The sequence below is a fragment of the Gymnogyps californianus genome, chromosome 27 (assembly GCF_018139145.2).
Source record: "Gymnogyps californianus isolate 813 chromosome 27, ASM1813914v2, whole genome shotgun sequence".
Taxonomy (NCBI): domain Eukaryota; kingdom Metazoa; phylum Chordata; class Aves; order Accipitriformes; family Cathartidae; genus Gymnogyps; species Gymnogyps californianus.
In genome coordinates this window covers 1,151,221-1,173,729 of record NC_059497.1, presented here as the reverse complement: position 1 = coordinate 1,173,729, position 22,509 = coordinate 1,151,221, and the positions used below count along the sequence as shown (strand labels likewise).

Sequence of the window (22,509 nt, the reverse complement as noted above, 5' to 3'; positions counted from 1 at the left end):
TGGTTTCCCATCTACCTGCCTAATGAATGACAGTGAAAGGATTTGGAAGAGATCCCATCACAGATTTTTACCCTTTTTTCTTGGAGCTGATATTGTCAGGTCTTCCATCCTTCCTGCTTTGCCTCTTTAGTTGCCAGTTGCACTGAGCAATTTAAATTCTCTCCTAAGCTCAGGAAACAGCCCCGAGTCGCTCCTGTTCTCAGGGGCTGAGACAGCTCCGCTGTTGCTCTAACAGGAGATCTCCTTGGTGGGGAACATCTGCCGCACTCCTCTCACCCTGTGCTTCTGCTCCTGCTCGGATAACGCCCGAGTCTCTGCTTCCTGAGCCTGTAGCTTTAGGGAGAATGTCAGCATCTCCTGGGCGCTGGAGAAGAGAACAGAGCCGGTTCTCCCTGTCGGCTGGTGGAGCCGGCAGAGTGCAGGGGCTGCGTTTCCCAGGGCCGTGCCTGGCATCCCCCATCTCCTCTGGGTCTGCAGCACTGAGCCCCCAGGAGTCCCCACGATTTGAGTGGAGGAAGAAGAAAATCGGGGTCCCCTGGAGCACGTGGCTTCGCACGCGGATGCCGAGCGGGGCACAGGCTGGCGAGGCTGCCGGGGCAAGCGGCTTTGCCTTCGCACTTGCAGTCTGCAGAGTGCTGGTGCGTGACAAATCTTTTAATAATTGGTGATGTGGTGATGATTCATATCAGCAGTAGCTTTGATGCGGTCTGTGAAAAGGGGATCAGGTCATTGCTCCACAATGCACAAACGGGGCCTTTTAATTACCCCAAATACATGCAAATCTTCCTAAAATTCGGATCAAATGCAAGTTATGAAAATCCTCAGGAACTGTTTCCAGCCCTTATGTTTGCCCTGTTTAAACCACATGGAAACTGCGAGATGAGTCCAAATGTGTCTAGTCTGACACATCTTATAAAATGATGAAGCTGAAGTATAAAGAAACCCAGTTTCTTCCTCCTCTTTTTGCATAAAGTGCTCATTGTTAATTTAGTTCTGAAAGCTACGTGATGGATGGTACCAGGTAAGTTTCTCCATTATTCTTTCTCATCTGCTTGATATACAATTTAAGGGAGCTGAGGAGAAAAATAAGGAGGCTGAGGAAATTCAAATCAGAATTCATTTATGCAGCAATTCCAGCATCCATTAAAAATAACCCATTAAATATTGTCCTCTGCTAAATTTAGAAAATGCTCAGGTGTGTCTGCTCTTGTGCTGCACAGAAAGTTTTAATACAGATTTAATCATACTGAGTGTTAGGGGAAAGAGCTAATTAGATCGACAAATTTAGAAGGTGGTAGTATATTATATGGGAAGAAATGGGTGATTAGATATTATTCACTGTAAAAGTGACTGGCCCTGGGGAATATCTTTAAGGATATTATATGACATAATCCTAGTTTAAAAATTGAGAAAGTAGAAGTTCACATCATCCTCAGAATTCTTCCTTGTTTCAAAAGAATTTTTCCCCATGGTAGTTTCTAGCATTTTTTGGCAGCTGGAGTCAGGTACTGGGCTAGAAGAGTGACGGTCCCGCCGGCAGCTCGGCCGGTCGGGCTGTGCGTCTGTCCCTCTGCCCCTCGCTTTGCCCAGGTATTGGATGGAGAGAATACCGCTCAGTTCATCCCCGCGTTTGCAGCCCAGAGGGCAATGCTGTGGGACGCCTCCCTGCAAGTTGCTTTGATGCACTGCCATCATGAACTTGTGTGATTTCTGCAAGTAACGGCCTTCGTTTATCTCCATAAATTGTATTTTTACAGTAGTCATAAAATTGTTGATTAGCCATATGCAAATGGACTTCTTCACAGCATTTTTCAGTATTACACTTCCCCTATGAAAGCAGATTTAGAAGGGACAAAGGGGGTTATTTTTTTTTAAATAAGTAAGAAAGTCTATTTCTTAACGTGATACAGTGAGGAAAGTCTCAGTATTAATGACTTTGCTGAGCTTTAATCACCACAGAAGATAAATGTAGCACGTTGGGAGTTAAGGCCCATGGAAAGCAGGAGGAAGCTGTGTTTTTATAGTAGCCGTTCTTACTGCTGTGTTTTCCCGCTCTGCTCACGTCAGTTTGTGGTTTTTCTGTGTAAGGTGATGCCACCGAAGCTGGGAGCTGTGGTCCCCCCCGCAGTGGCCTGTCCCCTGCGGTGCTCTCGGAGCCGCCGTCCCCACGGGTTCTTCTGCCCCAGCCTGCCGGGGCCAGGACCTCCCTCTCCCTCCTTGCTCCATTTCGCCAGTAAAAGAGATTCACAGCTACCTTTAGCAACTTGTTCCATCTCCTAAGGTCATTTTATATTGTTCAAAGGTAGGTATAAAATGTGTCAGGATATCTGCTTACTCTACAGACCCAGCACAGAAGTGATTGATATAATATGTCATTGCTAAATTGCTCGAATAAAAAATGATTCATCTAAGTTCCCTTACGCTTGTCCTTCCATTATCCAGTACCGTATTATTGCAGATACAAAACTGGATATTTACAGAAAGCATTTCAACTCTACTTACAAACAAAGGGAAAGATTAGTTTAGTTAGAAATACTATGACTGGGTTAAAAATGGCAAAAATAATAGAAGCGTGTGGCGTTACGTTAGTGACGTTGCTGCCATAGTCACCAAGTACAGCAGTATGTACAATAGAGCAGTACTGTTGAAGGTTGGCCAGATGCTTTGCACCATATATGCTAACTATATCAGAAAAATAAATCATGAGCTTGTTTGGTCCTAAAGCACACATTATTTTTCTCTCTTCTAAAGCAAATTTCTGTTTCATCCTTCTGAAGGGGTTCATTTAATAGCGTGTGAAATGAAATGTCAACAAGAATTAGAACAAATGGCATTGTAATCCCCAAGAGACCACAAGTTTCTGCTGGGAAATATTTCCAGCCAGCCCACTGCGGGGAGAGGAGGGGAGAGGTCTCAGGTGCGGCTGCCTCCTCCGCAGCCCTCTCTGCGCAGCCGGGGCCGGAGCCCTCGCCCTGCCTGGAGCCGCGTTTTGGCGAGGGTCGCAGGACGAGAGCTTCAAAACTACCCCGGAGAGCTGGGCTCTCCTGGAGGCTTTGAGAACCTCGGCCTTAAAAGTTGGGAGTCAAACCTGCCCCTGTGCACGGGGCACGTATGGGATCTGGATTTTATCCCAGCCCCTCCTCGTGCCGCAGAGCAGAGGGGTGTGCGTGGGCTCCCCACGCTGCTGCTGCTGCTCCCGGCTCCCGCAGACCTGCGCTTGGCTGTGCCGAAGGCTTTCTGCTCCCCGAGCGGGGCTCCTGCAGCTGCGCTTGTCCCTGGCACACGGCTGCTCAACTGCGGCTCCGGGGCTTTGTGGAGGGGCTGCAAAGGGCAAGGCACAAGAAGTAGGAAGACCGAGATGGCCAGGAAGAAAGCCAAATTTTGCTCCTAAAGCTGGGGTTGAGAAGCCTGAGCCCTGGCAAAAAAGAGAGAGGAAATCTGGCTTTGAGGCTGTGATTAACTGTTCCTCTTCGCTGTAAAAGTCCTTCCGAGGCACAGGCGTGAGAGGCCATCCCTGTGCTTTGTGGGGAGATCCTTTCCAGCTTGTGCTCTCCCTTCTCTCACCCAAGACAGGGTCTGTGTCTTTCAAGCCCTGAGTTCACACTTTATGGCCTCATCCTGCGGGTTCTGTGCATTGCAGGCAGGGACAGGTGAGCCCCAGACATGGCCAGGGCTGTGCTGAGCATCCTGCAGAATCAGTCCCTCGGGCGTCGTGGCACAGATGCAGGCAGACTGTGCGCGTGCAGTCGAAGCCATAAACAAAGTTACTGCCCTTGGGATTATTACTTTTATTAGCCGTAAAATCCATTGTTTATGGGAAGTTCAAAAATGACATGAAAACATAAATGTGAGGTGCGCAAATAAATCTTTCTGACAAAATTGTTCACTAGACTCGTTATTATGGAAATAAATTTAAAATGTGACTTTTCAGAGCTGCTGAAAGCCATCACCTTCTAGAGCTGTTGTCTGCCTCTCTGATGAGTGAATGCCAAAATTTGTGGTGTGCGGGGAATGCTTTTCAGATGTTGCTTGTTTTGAAAGTAATTCCAGTGAAACAAAGGCCACTGGATAATTAGGAAGTCTGTTGTGCTGGATGAGTCCTTCCACTCCCGCGCGGCTGGCGGCCTGGCATGCTCAGGTGCTCTCCCCTGATTGTGGCCCATTTGCATTCTGTGCAGAGGTTGCAGACCTATTATTGGGATGTTGCTCACTGCATAAAGCCCAATTAATGAAAGGTTAGGATGCAATTAAAAATCGTAGAGTGTCCTTTATTTCAAAGTGAAGTTTATACTGCAGTATGAGTTCCTGGAACACGCTACAAAATCATTTCCGAAGACTAAGGCATCTACTGTTTGTTTGTGTGTTTGTTTTGACCCCTGTAGAATTTTGTGGGTTTCTCTGAAGGGATAGAAACACCACGCCAGTCTCAGCGGATCACTTACAGCCCCTTAATGGATTTGTGCCTCCACTTCTCAAAGGGTCTTGAATGTGGCAGTACCGAATAGAACCGTGATGTGGAGAGAAATGACAGGTATCAAAACCGCCTGCCTTGTCAGCAGGATTTTTTTTCTGGGGTGATGTTACAGTGATTAGCAAGAAAACTACAGGTGGAAAAGTGCGGGACTGACTCTCTGAACAAACATCAGAAATCTCAGTGCCACCCCTTGCCTGTCTGGAGGAGGTGACCCGTTCTGGTCACCTTCTGTGGAAGCCAGGGTCTTTAAAGAAACAGAGAATAATTTGATCAAAGCTGCTTTCAGATTACTGTGCTGTCGCCGTTCGGGTACAGGTGATGGTCTGAGGGATTGCGTGGGTTCCCCTGCTCCACTGAGAAAGATGTGGTGCTCTGCCCCAAAACGGGAGTGGGGAATTCTTTATTGTATGGTTTGTACAGGAGAAGTTCAGTTGTTTGCTGACTTGGATTTTACATCTGTAAAATGGAGATGTCAATGTTTATTTAGGAAGGCAGTGAACTTTGATAAATATTTGTAGCATATTCTGACAGTCTTGGTGAAGCTGCAGAAGTGTCATTAAAACTCACTACTCTTCAGTTATTTATTTCTTTTGTTATCAGTCCAGTGACCACATGGGGAGGTTTCTTTGCTGCAGTAAGAAACCTGGTGCTATGACATTTGGTGCAAAAGCCAGTAGGAGGGTGCAACAGAGCTCCAGTTGCCTGAGCACACTTAGCAGATCTGCAAATGGCACGTATGTGTCTAACATCTGCAATTAAACTGATTGACCTTTCCATGTACAGGCTGGAGGGGAGAAAAGGAAAGTACTAGAGAAGATGGATTGAGAAGTGAATGAGATGCCAAAGTAAATCTCATTTACCTGTCCCATGTGTCAATAGTGAGCTGGGAGAACATTAGTCTCTGAAATCATCTCACGTCACCGAAATCATCTCAGACACCAGCTGTTTGCTCCGCAGAGCTGTCACGGGGTTACAGACTCGGCAGCACTACGACTGCTGTAGCAGTTGAGTTGTGAGACAGCTTCGCACTTGGGTCACCTACCATGGCTGCAGCACAGACGCTTCCCCCCTTTCTAAAACAGTCCCTGAGCAGAAGCACAAAATCACTGCTTGGTAAGGGAGAGGAAAGCAGTGTGTGACTCAGAAGAAAAAAAAAAGACATTTTGGGAGGATGCATATTATGAAAAAAAGCAGCAGGAGAGGCAGCAGAAATAACTGGCCCTTAACAGCTCTTTGCCTCCCTAGGTCCCTAAGAAAGAGTCTTTTAGGCTCAGTAATTAATCCCCTGAGCTTGCACTGGCACGAACAAATACCTAAATGGGACAGAAGACAAGTGGTTTTGAACTGTGCTCCCCTACCCCTCCCTGCTAGGCAGCTCACATCTTTGTGCTAAGGACAGGATGAATGAGGACTGAGTATGATACTTGTTCTCCGTGTAGTAAAAGGCTTTTGGGAAGGAAATAAGCAATTTACATTTAACCACTTGTGCTCTTAATGTGTCCCCTTTCTCCGTGTCCAAGGGAAAGCTGATGATAGTGTGGGGACTTGCAGGTTTTGCCATGCAGATCCGTGCCCGTCTCTGGGGCGGCGCGTCCTGCCCTCGGCTCGCTTGCTGCCCCCGGACCGCCCGGGGACTGGCCACAAGCTGAGGGCAGACCTGACCGTCGCTGCCTGGGACCACAGCCTCGCTGGCAGCCCCAGCCCTCCGCACCGCTAATGTGATACCTTGTAAATGGTCGTGTGTGTCTGAAAGACAACCCTGAGTAGTCCTTAGTTTTTAAATAGATCATTCCTGACAAAGCCCATTATTCACAGTGGGCATAAAGCCAATATCCCTTTGGTTCACAGAGTGCTCCCTGTAACGCTGCTGTCAGGCGTGGCATTGCGAGTGATCTGTGACCACGGGGGGCACTTGGCGAGGAGGAAGAGGACTTTCATTGACAGCTGCATACAATGTCTTCATCAACCTCAGCTCTGAAATTCTAGACTTCATTTCCTACCGCTCCTTGTGATGCTCGACATGTTTCATGTGTATATTAAGACCAGGATTCAGATTGTTCAATTGCACATCGGCCCATACACAGACTAGAAAAGTATTGCCCAGCACACGTATCTCCAAAAGGGTATTGAATTCCTCTCTTATGCTGACTAGTCTCAGATCAACTTTAACTGAGTATATCAGCACATGAAGAGCAATTTTTTGACATGTCTCTGCACTAGAAAAATTACGATAATTTTATTGTAAAGTCCACATATGTGATACTTTTGAGAAATGAATGAGGGGCGAAATATATGTAAGTCCTGTTGTATCTCTGGCTGCGGGTGCACATCCTCTGCTGCAGCTCTTCAGACACAGACCTATCTAACAGCACATACTGAACTCCTCTTGAATTATGTAAAAGTTTGAGCACCGAGAAAGGAAAACAGTTTGGAAATGATGGGCTTTGCTAGGCAGAGGAGAGAGACCCGTGCTTCTGCCATGTCTTTCCTCAGGGCTGCCTTTTCTGTAGTGGGTTTTGTTTTCTACCACTCAGTACTGGTTTTTCGCAAGAGGGGTGTTACTTTCTACCATATCTGAATGGTAACATTTAAAAATCACTTTGCGTCAACACCCAATCCTTCAGGCCTTCAGTCTTTTATTTTACGGTTATGTTTTATCATATATAGTGGTGTGACTGCTTTTCACATCTTACACATAATCCTCAATAATCTTTTTCATACCTGCTCAATCTGATTTACTCCCAGCTGGATGCATGTAGGGTTATGGCTAAGGATACACTCACTCTATTCATGGGACTTCAAAAATGCATATGGCAGATTCTAAGACGTCTTCTGAGCCCATTGTACGCACTGCGCTCTGGCCTGTGACTTCTGCTCTCTTGATTTCTTTTATTCACCATGTTTCCATAGAAAGGCCATAAAATTTACCCATTATTCCTGTGTTATGGAAGTGTTCGTGGCGTGGGTTCCAACTATTGCATTAGGTGTCTTGCATGTAATTGCTTAAAGTGGACAGTCATCTTGTGGTATTTTATTAACCAGTGACAGAGCTGTACAAGGGAAAAATATGCAATGAATAACGGTTAGACAGAGTGATTGTTTTTAAATTCCGAGGCTGGACTTTGCCCATTGACTAAGTAGATGATTTGTTGCATTTGTTGTTATTCCCTCTGAGTCTCAGCCCAGGCACGCTGTCAGCTGGAAAGCTGGCATGCTCGTAAGATGCTCAAGCATCTTACAGGAAAAGTCTGTCTAATCAGTTAGAGATTTGGGGTTTTTCCCTCCTGTACTTACAGGGGGCTTGAGCCGCCTGGAACTGCTGAAAGTCAGGCTCTGGTGTCAGTGGGGTTCAATGCCTTATTCTGTAGACAAGCAACAAAATAGATAAAAGTCAAAGACCTGCACGTTTACATGAGATCTGGTTTGGGCTTATCACTTTTACAGCTACTGACTAGAAGCAGCATTAGTCTTTTGCCACGAGATATATTACAATGCTATTTTTATTTTATTGATTCAACCTGGTCTTCAACAGAGTGGGACAGAAAATTGCATTTAAAAGATAAGTGGGAAAAAAGATCTACAGGATGCATTGCATCTTAGATGGCAAACTGACTCCTATGATTACATTTTGTTTTGCTAAGTATTTGGGCTGTATTTTGTAGGCCAGGTTTTGCTAAAAATCTAATTTTACCATAGAACGGCGTATCCAAGAGTACTTTAAAATGGATTATATAGTAAAAGCTCAAAATCTTACATTATATTGTAACTTAAATGGACTGGTTTTGCTGCTATTTAACGTTTTACATACTGTGTGGCAGTACTTGTCACAAAGTACATATATTCTGCTTTAGTAAGTTGCTGGATAAAATTCTGAAGAATGCCCAACTGCCTGAGACACAGATGTCCTACTTTCTAATTCACAGTACTGTGTGGGACACAGATGAACTGGTTTTTCTTCTGGCAAAATGTATAGCTATAATCTATTAAAACCGATAAATTATAGGCAAAGTTGAATAGGAGGAAAGGCCTATTCACAGCGACAGAAATTCTTGCAAGCACGTGATAGGTGAGGCAGGCGTGGAACAGACATAACCGCTTCGCTGATTCCCTAACACCCACAGAAACAGCCCATCCGCAGGCTGGGCTGAATGACAACGTTTTGGCAGAGTCTGGTGAGATGTGTATGTGTTTCTTTACATGCATGCATACATTTCTTGGCTAGATGATTCTGCAGATTTGTTACTTATAGTAGTTTAGTATTAAATAATAAATGAGCGTCTGGGAAAGAAACACCTTGTGTTTGCGTTTTGCTAAATCATTTTCAATCTTTCCCTGTAAAGCAGAAAAACATACACCTGTAGAACATCCTTTATTCTATCATCTAAAATTCTGTGTGATTTTTTTTGACCATTCTCTCCTTTTATCTGTGAGAGGAGATCGAGTTCTTTGATATTTTACTTAGATTGCATTGCACATTTGGAAGTAAGCCATTTGAGCTGATTACTGATAACACTTGCTGTGTGACCACTGTCAGGTCACCTTCTCTCTCTGGACCTCTGGCCTTTCAGCTGTGCGCTGGAGACAGTGCCTGTCTTGCAGCAGAACTGTAACTGGAGCGATCCCAGTGTGGGATGAGAGGGATATCTGACTGTGCATGTTTACCTGATTAAATTCCAGATAGCTGGGGATTCAGTGTCTCAGAGTTTTTTCCATCTATAAAGTTTGTTGCCCAGTGGTTGGCAACTGCTTTCGGGTGTCCGGAAGAGCAGAGCACAGTGAAGAAAACTTTGGATCTCTGTTATTTCACAGCCAGAGCTGGAATCTACGTCTCACTTGACTTTGAGAATCCTGGCACAGAGATTCATACAGCTAACTGACAAATGGTCATCGGGTCCTTCCCAAACGCCTGCCGAAGGTGACTATGGGAAGCACAAAGTTACCATAATTTTGCCTTGCTCACATGAAGCTTTTTGTCCTGAGTCACAGTGAGAGCTTGCAAAGATGCTGTTGTACTTTCATTTATATCTTTCCCTGGTGATAGGACTGGATGAGGGAAATGGTTGCGGCTGTCTAAAAACCCCTTCACCTTGTCCCTTGGCAGTCATATCTGGCCTTCAGAAGCCCATTACGCTAAGCCACTGTGACAGCTCATGAGGGAGAAACATTGTCCAGAAAAGCAGGACACAAGGCATCCTACTTCTACAACATGTTTTATGGTATCCTGTATCAAATGTGATGCCGACCTTTAGAGAAAGAGGTGGATCTTTCTGTGTGATCCAGCAATGAGGTTGAGAACAAGCTAAGAGTAATCAGTTAAATGGGACACGTCAAGGTAAAGGGAAGCTGTCTGCCCACTTCTACTTGGAGATACTCAACTAGCACTGCCAGATAAGTCCTGCTCCTTTACTGGGTTGCACTAATACTATTGGCATTCATTTGTGTTAAGCTGTCTGATATTGTAAACCAAGTTCAGCAAAGGTGCAGTGACTGCCTAACAGCTCTGTGCTGTCCCGTGTGTCTGTCTGCGTGCTGCTGCGGCTGATGGTTTCATTTGTCTGTTTGCCTGCAGATCCTCTGAAATTGCTGCTCCGAGTGCAGGGTGCATTAGCTATGCTTATTTCCTACAATATTCCACAAATCCTTGTCTGACTTGCTTTTAGTCACCAATAGTTTTCATCATAAGTATTTCACATTGCAGATAAAGCATTCAATATGCACAGATGTTCAGATAAATGCCCCTTCTCTCAGTTTGTGATGATTTAATGGGTGGATTTAATTTATTGTCTAGTCAAGTGCTATAGGTAGTAGATGCGCTGTCTGCCCACTCTGTTTTGATATTGCCAGGGAAGCAGTTATTAATGGCACACAAATTCTATCCAACAGTTTTCTTAAGTGCTTTAACTATAGTGCATCTAATATTGCAAGATGGAAATCGCTGCTCTTCACGGGATGTCCAAGGAAAGCACTGGTGAACATGAAAGATGAGATACGGCTCTGTGGAGGACCTGACACCAGCAGGCATCTCTTGCTATAATGACTTTCCCATAAAAGTACTGCATAACGTGTCTCCCAAATTACACCCCGACCTATTCAAATCCACAGAGCCCAGTTTAGCTGTCAGTGACACTCGTTTTTCACTGGTGTGACTCACTGACTGTAATGAAGTTACTCCCGACAGGCATTGTGATCAGAGTGGGCAGAACCATTAAAAATTATTTACATAGATGAAATTGCGAGGGGCTGTCAAAGCTGTCAATAAAGCAGTCCTGGAAGGACGCACATAGCCACAGCCTCGCCTGAGTAGCGGGTTTTATGTGCTGCAGCAGCAAACGAACCCCCCTGGACACGGCTAACGAGGCAGCGACAGACGCCTCCTTTGTTTCTGACAAAAAACGAATCATAAAAGCTGCTGAAATTCATTTTCAGTTCACAGTACATTTGGTGCCAGACTTCCATGCTGCAATCATGTGAATATTTACTGACATGTACAAGCGAGCTGTGTGCATGTTTATTTACCCTGTGATGTGCACTTGAGGGGGTGCATGCATAGGTTTAAATATATATATATTTAAAGACTGAACACCTGTTCTCTCCTAAAAATCTGTATCTCCCGCCAAATCAGCAGTTATTCTTTACTGCAAAGTTCAGACATTTTCCTTCCCTTTTCCTCTTCAAACATTTTTTAGCTCTGCTCGGACGATAACAGACGAAGGACGGACAGTGGCAATGTCTGAGAGTGGCACAACTATAGGAGCTGAATAGTTTAAACAATACTTCAGTATCTGCTGAAAATCCAAGAAAAAATGGTAAAAATAAATGCAAGTGTTACTATGTAGAAGAAAAATTAAGATTTAAAGATTTTTCTTTCAACATCTGTAGATCTATTCTCCTTTTCTGAAATCTCATTTCCTCCTTTCACTTCCAAGCCAACAGAATTGAAAACTGTGCTAAACAGCATGTGGGTCCATGATGGACCATTCCTTACAGACGAGATACTTCAAGACTCCTACTTTTCTGAGGAATAAATTGTCCACAAGGCAGTGTGGATGTGAGATTTCCTTTGGGCCATTTGGCAAGACCTCTAAATTGGCATCTGATCTGACCTATCTTCCCAGGCCACAAAAGCAAGATTGGGGTTTCAGATGGAGATCCACAGGATCCCCATTTCAGGAAGATTTGTTCATACAATCGTAGAATAATTTGGGTCGGAAAGGACCTCTGGAGGTTACCTAGTCCAGCTCTGTGGTGTCTTACATGGAGGGTAGAACAGTCCTATGTTAATGCCGAAGGAAAGTTACTAGGACAAGCGTGCGGTAACAAGTCATGTTGGTGTGCATCCTTGTTTGTATCAGAATTTGTAAAGAAAGGTCAAAACTGGAAAAGAGCCTCTACTGTTTGTTGCTTTTCTGATCCATCCTGACGTCTACACCTTCAGGAAAGACTCTTGACAATGACCATGGCTTTGCTCTTGAGCTACAGATATGTCTTCTGTATGTAAACTGATGGAGCTGTTTACCTATGTTTTATCTATTCAGGAGGCTTTCCCTAGGCTGGAAATCAAGCTTGTTCAATAGAGCTCGTTAGGTAATGAGCTTATTCACTAAGCTCATTAGTGGTGGAATTCATCCTGCTCAGCCCTCTGCAGCCCAAAAATCTTGTATCCCTTCAGCCCAGCTTACTACCTGTTTTGACCCTTAGCAAGAGAGATGACTTTTACCTAATTTCATCTGGTTTGCATATTTTCATTCAACAGCTGTCTTGCTGAATGAATGTTTCTATTATTTAATCTGGCCTGCTATTCCTCTGTAGCAGAAAAATATCTAAAAGGGCTGAAGTCTTTTACATCTAGTGTGCCAAGGCTAGAATATCATGCCAACTCATTTCATGAACTGAAGCAGAGTGTCTGACTCAGTAGGACTCATCCTGTTACATGATGGATGCTCCCTGGATTGATGAACAGACGGTTAGGCAGATGTAAGTAGGCAGGAAAACGAAAGAGGCACCAAGTAAAAGTTGTGATTGCCTCCTGTGAGCTGACCGTGATTGCCCATCTGTACACAATCTAGTGGTCTTGCAGGAAGTTTTAAAGCACACACACGCACGGCAGAAGCTAGGGATTTCATATTTTGGTTAATTATGCAGAGATCAGAGAGTGAGCTTGATAAAAAGGATATCTCACAGGTGCAAAGCTGGGTGGGAGACGGGGTTTTAAATCTTCCTGAACCAACAGCACAACCGAAACGTGTGACAGTGAAGGATGTGTGTTGGCAATAATGCTTCATTGATTCATGTTCAAAGTGGTGAATTTCAGTCCTGTTTCTACTCATTTCAGACACTGATTACTAGAAAAAGGCTCTCATGCAGTGGAGTAACGGAGGTGTCAGAGTCTGTTAAATCGACAACAGCCTACTCCTATCTTCCCTCTGAAGAGGCAGAAAGAAGCCACTGGAGCTTTGCTCAGTTTAATATTGATGACAAAAGGCCAAGAAACTATGTAAACCTCAAAAGACACTAAAACAGGATTGTAATTTAGAATGAGTTCTGAAATCAATTGCCAGGAAAGACTAAGTTTATATCTGCATTAGCAGGTAGTGCGGCTCAACAGGAGCTGAGCTGGTGCAGAGGGCCGAGCATCCCTACTGTACCCGTCTCGGGGAGGATTAATTTTAGACTAGTCCTAGTCTGGTCCATGGACCAAATGCCCATTAGCAGTAAGAGCACATTAGGTGCATTCCTGGAGTGCATCTTCCAGCCGTATTTCATCCAGAAGGACTGCAGTTTGCATGCTCTGAAACCTCTTTGCACTGTGAGCCAAACTGCAGCAAGGACAGGATGATGGAGTTTGCTCTCAAAGAGCGTTCCTGATCCCAACTGAGACACTGCAGTAGATGGACTGTAGGAGAAAGCAGCTCAGAGCAGCTTTCTCTCATTTTAGCTTTCCTTTTGAAGATAGCTTTCTTCTGCCAAGCATTAGGTTGCAAGAATAGCTGGCTTGCATTATCCTTTTCAATTGAAAAATAAAGTGCTATTTTTGTTCTTACCATAGTGACTGTAATTAATATTTAAGGAGGATGGCTCCCTTGTGCTCCAGGTCACACAAATATAGAGAAAATTGTGTACTGTTGATGACGTGTTGTCTCCAAATTACACCCCAAAAGTGCATGTAGAGCATCCAGACATGGAATTGAGGATTGTGGCAACTGGGTGAGAAAAGAAGCAAAATTAAATAATACTAAGAAGTGTTTTCCTTAGTACAAAGAAGAAAAAAAGGGGCTGTCCGGTTGTGGGGTGAGATCTTGTTATCAAGGCCATGCATTTAAATATTGAAGGCTGAAAGTGACTCGAGATTTTATTATCTGCTGTTTTCACATCTGATGTGAAACCCTGTATCTACAGGCAAGATGAGAAAAACAGCAGCAGTTTGTGTCTTTTAGATGGCAAAGGGGAGTCACATGTACACAAAGAATAACGCAATAAGTATGTGAAAAATAATTACCCGTAATAAAAAGCTAAGGGTGCTTCACAATGTTGAGGATGTGTTGTTTGATTAACAGGAGCTGTTAAAAGTGAACCCAGCAGCTTTCGCTCCTGCCTGCTGCAAGGCAGGTTGGGCGAGGTTTGTGGGTGCCGGGGCGTTATTTCTGTCGTGCTGCCGCACGAGCGTTCAGCAAACCCGTACACGGTGTACGTTCAATAACAGCGGCTGCTTCGCTCCATACATGTAAGACTTATTACTTGAATTATTTGACCTTGTTATTAGGAGACTCCACAGCACAGTTGCACTGAGACTTCTGCATCTCTGTTTAAGCTTAGGTTTCAGGGGTCCGTAGCCTGGTTCTGCAGGACTACTCTCTCCAGAAGCAAACAATCCTTCTCAAGGGCTTTCTGGGGATGTACATCAGCCAAATTTTGCAAAGTCCTGAAGGCAAAAAGCTAAAGCTGAGCTGTGTTTTAATTTTGCTGCAGATGGCAGGCCAAGATTAAAGCAGCAGGCTTCCCCAGGCGATCTGCTCAATGGCTCTCCTGAACCCGAGCAGTGAAGAGCCTGCTCGGAAAATGACTTTGAGTGGCTGCCCATTTTGGTTTTGTTGTTGTTGCAGATGCTTTTATAGGTGAGAGATAATTCATACGCAGAGTGCCACTCTCCATCAGGAGGAGTGACAGCAGTGACAATGCCATCGCAGCGCTCGTCCCCAGACCCAAACCCCTCACGGCCCCATGCAGAAAGTAAGAAAAAGTCCACAATGTAGAGCCAGAACAAAAGAGTGAAATCACGAAAGAATGAGGGAAAGAAAGAGCCAGATGCTCCAGCGTCATTTCTGAGGCTGCAAACCAGAACGAAAAGCCACTAAAGACTTGCACCTTTTAAAGGAGTAATGTATTGTTTCCTCCTCTGGCATGCAGTGATTTGACTTGCCACATGCCTCCTAGTGATTTCCCAGCAGGTTTTAATGTTGGAACAATGGCATTCTGTTAGATATTGATTTTAAAATAACTCTTCCACATTTACTTGTAACTTTAAGAGGTGAATTACAGCCCTTGAATGTGCTCTAATGTAGCAGTGGTAAATAGTTAAATAGGCACAATCTGTTTTTGCAGGCATTGCCTGTCCAGGAGAAGGCAGAGCTTGGGTGAGCCCTGCCTGTCTTCCTGGTCCGCAGGAAAAACATCCAGCAGTCTGCCTGCACCGAAGGAAAATATTAATAAATTCACAGTGGATGTGGTGGAATTTGACAGAAAAAAAATTTCTGTGCTGGATGTCGAAGCAGTGAGAGTGGGAGGGCAATGGATAAATAACCTAATTGTAGCTCTTTTCTTCTTCAACTTATACTGAGCCGTGATGCTCACCGTGGGATATCGCTGCGGCTGCCAGCACCCTTCGGCGAGCCTTGAGAGGCGGCCGGGGCTGAGCCATGGGCCCTCTGACTGCCAGGGTCATGCACAAAAGCACGTTGCCAGAGCACTTCTATGAGCAGTGCAAAAACCAGCTGCTGGGTTCGGGTATCGCCATTTCTGAGGCTTGTGCTGCATTAAAAATAAATAAACCTGCTATGTCCTCTGATAGCGTGCTTTGGCAGCTCCGTCCCTGTGTACTTCTGCATGGGCTGGAATGAAGGGTAGGCAGACATGGCCTGCGTTAAATGCAAATAGTACCCTGCTTCCACTGAAACCGTCCTGAATTACACGGGTAGCAGTGTTAATGTTCACTGAGAGCGGCGTGGTACCCGAGACTGGAGTCCAGCTCTAAGTGTGATGGGTGGCAGGGAAGAATGCTGGTTGACGCTGAGAGAAAGTTTCTCTGTTTATCTTACACTTTTTTGTATTTTTTTCTTTAATGAGGTGATTGCATTACAGTGCCTGGGACACTCCTCTACAGCCTAGAAATAAGCTGGTTTTGGTCACAGGTATTCCCACATTCTGGCTTCAGCCGCCCAGAATGCACAGATCCCTTAAGAAATTGCAATAAAAACGTCTCATGTTGTTTTCCTAATCTTAAAGCGGGGCAGGAGTTTCATTTCACGTTTTAGGTGCCCCATGCTAAATCCGTGCCAAGTGAAAGCCTAGGTAAGGGTGTGATGTACGGATGGCATCTGTAACGAGGGAGGGTGGTGGTTGGCAGCCGCCCGGGTAGAGGATTAGCCTCCGGCCAGAGGGGCTGCAGAGACCCGGGTCGCTCAGAAGCCCCCTCTGTGCTCCTCTCTGCTCCGCGACTCACCCTGAAAACGGATTCCGACTGCATGGGCTGTAATCAGCTGAGGGACGTAATGAGTTTTGGCTAGTTTGTCGCAGGGCCTTTAACTTCACTTCCCCTTTCCCTGATTTCCGACTGGCAGTGGCTACTCTGTCCCTTATTTTCAGCTGATCTCTGTAAACTAATTACTTTTACTGGGTCATGAAATGTTATGAAATTATCATTTTATGAGACTAAAAATAGCTCAGATCCAGTCAGCAAGCCAATCACTCCCCTTCATCTCCAATGAAAATACAATGTTATCTTTAATCTGTATTTCTCAGGCACTTACTGTGATGCAGGCTAGAGAGAAAGGGAAAAAAAAAGAAAGAGGAGCTTAGAAAAAAATCATAAATCAGTTGCTATAGATGCATCTCTGCCAAGGCTTCCATTGGTAAATTTAGCAGTCACGTTACAATTTTAGCCAGTACCATTACTTGGCCTTATTCAAAATAATTCACTTCTTACATGAGTTTACCCTAAAGGAAAGTTATTTTGTCTTGCACATTAAAAATGGTGTGTTTGCACGTACGTGCAATCACTACAAATATCCAAAGCCACAAAAAGCCTAAGGACAGATAAATTTATTTTTTTTTAAGAGAGAGAAAAATCCAGTGAATTCCACTTGCTCTGAGAATGAATAAAGGTATGTTAATACTTCTGGGGTTCTGGTGAATACAAATAGCTCAAAAATGAGATGCTTGCCTGAGATTTACATCCAGATAGTGAAGGGAAAAGGTTCCATCTGTAGTTTCCGATACAAAGACATTTCGCACACAATTTCTGTAAATCCATTAGGAGAAGAAAATTGATACACATTTCGTATAAGATGAAGCTGGAGTCAAGAGAATGAAAGCTCAAGAAAATGGCTTCTTTGTGTAGTTCCATCAATTCATTGTTTGATTGGACTCTCTGTATATTAAATTCAAGCAGTTCTTTGGCCTGTGGATGTAAGAGTTGTTGACTGTGTGGGAAATAGTGAGAGTGACGAAATTTTAGCGCCTTGCATTACAAAGGAAATATCCTGCATCTTATCCGTCTTTCCATCGATGATGTTAAATATGCAAAGCAGTGTTTCTATTAAAGCAATTTTTCTAATTCAGTTTAATGGCAGTTACCGAAGTACTGACACGCACGATATGATTACTGGGCCAAACAGCAATCTTTCCGGAGAAGCCGGGAATGGCAGCGCTCCAGGGCTGATTTATTTTTTTCCTTACTTTGCAAACTCCTCTTAGTTTGCATGAAGGAGGGTGAATGAAGGTTACTATCAGCTTGAGTGGTTTCAGTACTTTGCATTGGAGAAATAACTGCAAAAAGATCTCTGTTCATACGGTAGCTGGCAGCATTTGCAAGAAACGTGGTCAGTAATAAGTTCATGCTAGTCCAGCTGTCAACAGTTTGGCAGCGAGTATTTCACATGCTATTTCACTACTTAAATTTCTTCCCCTTTCTTGTCCATGATTGAATACCAATAAAAAAGAAAGCCCAAGAAATAAGCTAAACAAAGAATGATGTTTCTTTCAGAGGGGTTGATCAGGTGTCAGTCCTCTCGCGCTTCTCTGACCCACATTTTGCAGAACCACGGGGTACCAGCTTGAACCAAGACAAACCAATATAGACCCTTACCCCCAAATCCCTGCTCTCTAAGCACTCAGCTAATGAAAACAAAGAAATTTCAGATCTTGCTCCAGATCGGGCTGTTGACATAACCAGGCCAAGACGTCTGTTTTATTGACTTCCTAGCATTAACCTGGTTCCTGAAATGAATTATATAGATAGGACTGTGTTGTCCAAGTGCACTGATGTGTATCTTTCAAACTCATTGACCAGTGCAGCCGAACCTGAAAGAGGGATAGCGTTCTCGAAACCATTATGTTCTTGCAAATTGTAAGGGAGACAGTCAGACGCAAGATAGATTCTCCTAGGACCACCCCGAGGGCGCTGAGCTGCGGGAGCTCAGCCTTCGTTAGGCAATAGAAAATCACACAGCGTATCCCTAAGCTCAAACCAGAACAAAATCCATCAACAACCTCTGTTCCTTGGTCTGCGGTACTGCTGGTTTCTTGACACCAATGGCCCAAAGATCTCAGTGGCGATTCCCCCCAGGATATACTGCAGGTTTTTCACCCCTCTCTGCTCCAGTCTGCTCCCAGCTGTGGTGGGGATGGGGGGTGCTGACACCGCCTGCTCTAGGTGCTGGTGCTCCGCTCTGGCACCCCCCAGGCCCGGGCACGGCGGGGAGCCCGGCGGCGATGCTCTGCAGAGCCCTCGGGAACCTCTCCGTGCCCCAGGATGGAGCAGGTAGACGCGGCACTTAGGTTTTCACAACTACAATTTGCTGCCTACGCTGCAGGTCGCAGACGTTGCCCGAGAGTCTGAAACATACTGCTGTTGTCAGGTGAAATGAAAACAGCTATAAAAAGCTTAGAAAAATATGCACTCTGGGCAAAAATGGTGTGGGCATCAGTAGCGTGAGAGAGGTCTCGTACCGCAGCCGTGTTTGTGGTGCACGCTGGTGGGCAGCGAAACATGCTGCCTCGTCCACAACCAAATGCTATTTGAAAGTGAATAAAACCAACACGCTGGTAACAAGGTAACAAAATTTATGAAAATTGAACTGTCTCTATGTAGATGTAAAACTGGTGGCTATTGCATATCAAGTTAGCTAAAAACCAAGACAGGGACATGAATGCTAACGATGGGAACCAGCACTGTGCTCCTCCGCTGCTTTCGGCAGTGCTTGCGTTACTGAGATGGAGGGTCCTGGGGGTCAAAACCTCCTGCAGAACAACGAAAGGGTGCTGGCAAAGCTGATATTTATTGTACTGGTGTTTTAGACGAGGGCAAGAGAGAAGATGGGTAGCTGTTGGCCTCTTGAGAAAAATGTTTCTGCATGAATTGGATAGCTGATTTTGAATTAATTTTGAATAGTTGTTTCAGTAATTCAGATTGATTTAAGATGCACCCAAGAATAATGCTTTCATTATAAAACCTCCTGAGCAAAATTTAAATCATGCTAAATTAAAAACAGCCTCTGTTAAACCAGGGCTGATGGGCACAGCAGAGGGATCAGAGATGCAGGGTCAGTATAATTTAATTCCTTTGCTTTGTTTCCCATTCCAGAAAAACTGTTGTACCTATCTCCTTGGGTTGTTAACTACCTAAGGAGCTTGCAAGTCGTCCTGGATTTCTCAAAACTGATTTGCACAGTAAGCCCACCAAAAGCAGCACTTACTCTATTTTATGTAGTGCTTCACCTTCAAGAAGAAAGGCGTTTTTACTGCTTTTCATTTATGGGTCAATCTGGAAATTCAGTTGTATCCTAAAGATACTTAGGAATCTGGAATAACAGCAGTTGATGTACAGTACAGTAGGAGAGTTAATGGTTTCCTAATGCTAGCCTTGTTTGTTTGTTGTAAGTAAACTTTCCCTTTTATACAAATGGAGCTAATTTTTTAAGGTCTTAATAACATGGGAAAAGTTATCCTGCATGTTCCAAATCACTTTTATAAAGCACTCTGTCACAAGCAATGGTGGAGTCCCAGTGTCAGGGAAATGTTCCCTTATCTGGATTTAAATGTTTCAGGGTTCAAAACAAAAAATACATATATACGTGTATAGATTTGAGTTAAAAACCATTGTGCTTTATAATTTCTTGTTTTAAACGCTGACTGAATTTTTAAAGGCAAATGGCAGAAAATATTTAAGATATTCATAAAAGCACTGAGCACTGCTGAAATGCAAGCAGCGAACTGGCAACCACTAACTAGGCAAAGTCTGATGTATTAAGAAGCACGTCAGAGACTTTGGCTGCATTTTTGGCAACGTCTGTGCGATAGGAATTGCCGGTACTCTCATTAGTAACAAGATCCTTCCAAACACATTGAAATGACTTCTGAAGAGAGATGTATATTGTATGAAAATGCCAGTTTGGCAAAACTGAAAGGATTTATGGGGAAATGAAGGGGGCCAGGAGATGTTAACCACCCCCACCACATGGTAGGAGTCAGGAAGGTGGAAATGACCTGAGGCCAAAAATTTCGTTTCTAGCGTTCATGAATTTCTGCGCCGTGATGCCAAGCCGTGGGTGAGAGCTGCTGCAGGAGCCAAGGGCTGGTGCTGGCACCGCCAGCGCCTTGCTCCCCCAGGGCGGTCCCTGCGCCCACGCAGCTGGGACCCCACCACCGTCCTGACCAGCTCCAAAAAGTGCCTCTCTGAGGGGTCCGGCGGGGCTCTGCGGAGCTGGTCTGGCAGGAATTAGGTTTTTATGGCTCATAGTAGCAACTTCTCTTTCTAGCACAGGTTTTGGGCAAGCCAGTGGAGAGTGTTTGGCTTCGGGTGCTTGGATGAGGAAGCGCTAGGCACCCGCCGAATGCCATCATGGGCAGATAGGTGTTCTCAGAGAGCACAGGGGCTCTTCGGGGTCTGCTATTATCGAGGTTTCTGGGTTTCTTGTTAAGTCTGTGATACGACACTAAACTTAGCTGATAGACTATTTGCTAGAGACACCTATTTTAATTAAAATCCTGCAACAAAAATCCCAAATCAGTAATACTAGAAGTTTAAGCTTTAAGGCTTTGACAGCATTTTATAGCGCCCTTTCCAATGAACTCATACAAAGCCGTGTTTAAAGGTCTAATTTTTAAAATTCTTGTCAACTCATTTAAAGCACTCATTCATCTATAATTTCTGTGATTACAACAGACTGAGAACACTTTAAAGTCCTCAGGAGCACTCTGGCTTGTCTATCCATGCGTTCAGAAAGGAAGGGAAAGAGAACAAGACCAAGTCACCGCACTGACGGGAATAGAGGCTCAATTGCACTACAGCACATTCTGCATGTACTTCACAAAGAGGGTTTGTTCCCAACCAACACGGAACGTTCCCTTGACCCCAGCTTTCCTGTCACAAAGATATAACAACATACGCGTGAATGTGCATAAGCGTGTGTAGATAGAGCGAGAGGTGCGACCATTGTTAAACAGAAACCAGAAAGCAGAACTGTATTTTCATGCATTTCCCCCTTGTGCAGAGGACGCGCGAACAAGCCACCCAGGAGAGGTGTCCCTCTGAAGCTGCTCAGATACGATGGTGGGGACAGGAGGGTGGGAACTGACCAGTATGGACCAGTCAGAATATGGAAAGCTGAACCACAGGGTGGGGGAGTGCTGGGATCCAAAGCCCAGCTTCGATTTCTGAGTAAGCACTGACTTCTTTTCCAGGGTAAGGAACTTAGTTTTTGCCATACGAACTTGCAAACTTTGCTTAGATGTTAAAAAGGAGGAAAAAGAGATCTTTTGGTGACTATGACAAACACGTTCTACATTTTCACTTAATAAAGAAATTCAGATTTGCAGTTGTCATATGCTCAGATTCTGTGCCTTTCTGACAGCTGAATTATGATTTTAATAATTTAAAAGTGCTACTGTGAGCCTGTTCATGTATAATAGGCACAGAGAAGTGTTTAAAATCAAAAGCAGTTTAGAGAAAAAGTGGTCACCATATTACAAGAATGAGAATTGTCTACATCTATATATTAAACTGTGTGAACTCTCCAGTGGGAAAACTCTTTGCAAAGCAACTATAAACTTAGTATATTGTTCTGACGTGTGGAATTAAGAGATTGCATTCAATCATAACTTTGTGACTGCCTGAAGCAGCGGCCTGTGATGCCTACTTTCTTTTACATAACGCCGTCAGGGTGAGGGCTTGGTCATTCTGCTTACAAAGGTTTTAGTTCAGAGCAACAGAAGCTCAAATCTATAATCTCAGTAGAAACATCTGTACGACAGAAATGAAATATAAGGGAAAAAAGTGCCCTCCAGGCTACATTCCCCTTGCTTTGATATCATTATCTTTGTACCTGTCCATGGAAACGTTTGAAATTCTACTGCAACTGCTACAGCATACTTGTATGATTTTTTAAACTCACAGCTAAACACAGACAAGAAGCCTGTATCCTGCTCCGTTAAGTAAAAAACAGATCATGTCCTGGAGATCACTGAGTATTTTCAGTATAGTGGCCGACAACATCCATTTGAATTCAGCAAATCTATAGTTCCTGGCATGTCAAGTGAAGAAACAATGACCGACATCGTGAAAAGAGACAACATATACATCAGCAACTTCATGTAAAATCTATGGCTCAAACGAATGTCTGAAAAAACCATAAGCTGTAGTTGCCAGCTCCTTTGCACTTACGTTAACTTTCCTCTCCTGCAGAAGGAGTGCGAAACAGGACCTGCTACTCCACAGCCTTGCTCCTCCTGCACTCATTTACCATTGTGCCAAGCATTTGTCA

General features: G+C 44.3%; 1 protein-coding gene across 2 annotated transcripts in view; it reads right to left on the bottom strand.

The window, feature by feature from the left end:
• The window catches only part of KCND3 (potassium voltage-gated channel subfamily D member 3), a 120,222-nt gene that overhangs the window by 96,403 nt on the left and 1,310 nt on the right, over positions 1 to 22,509 (bottom strand). The window lies entirely within an intron of this gene.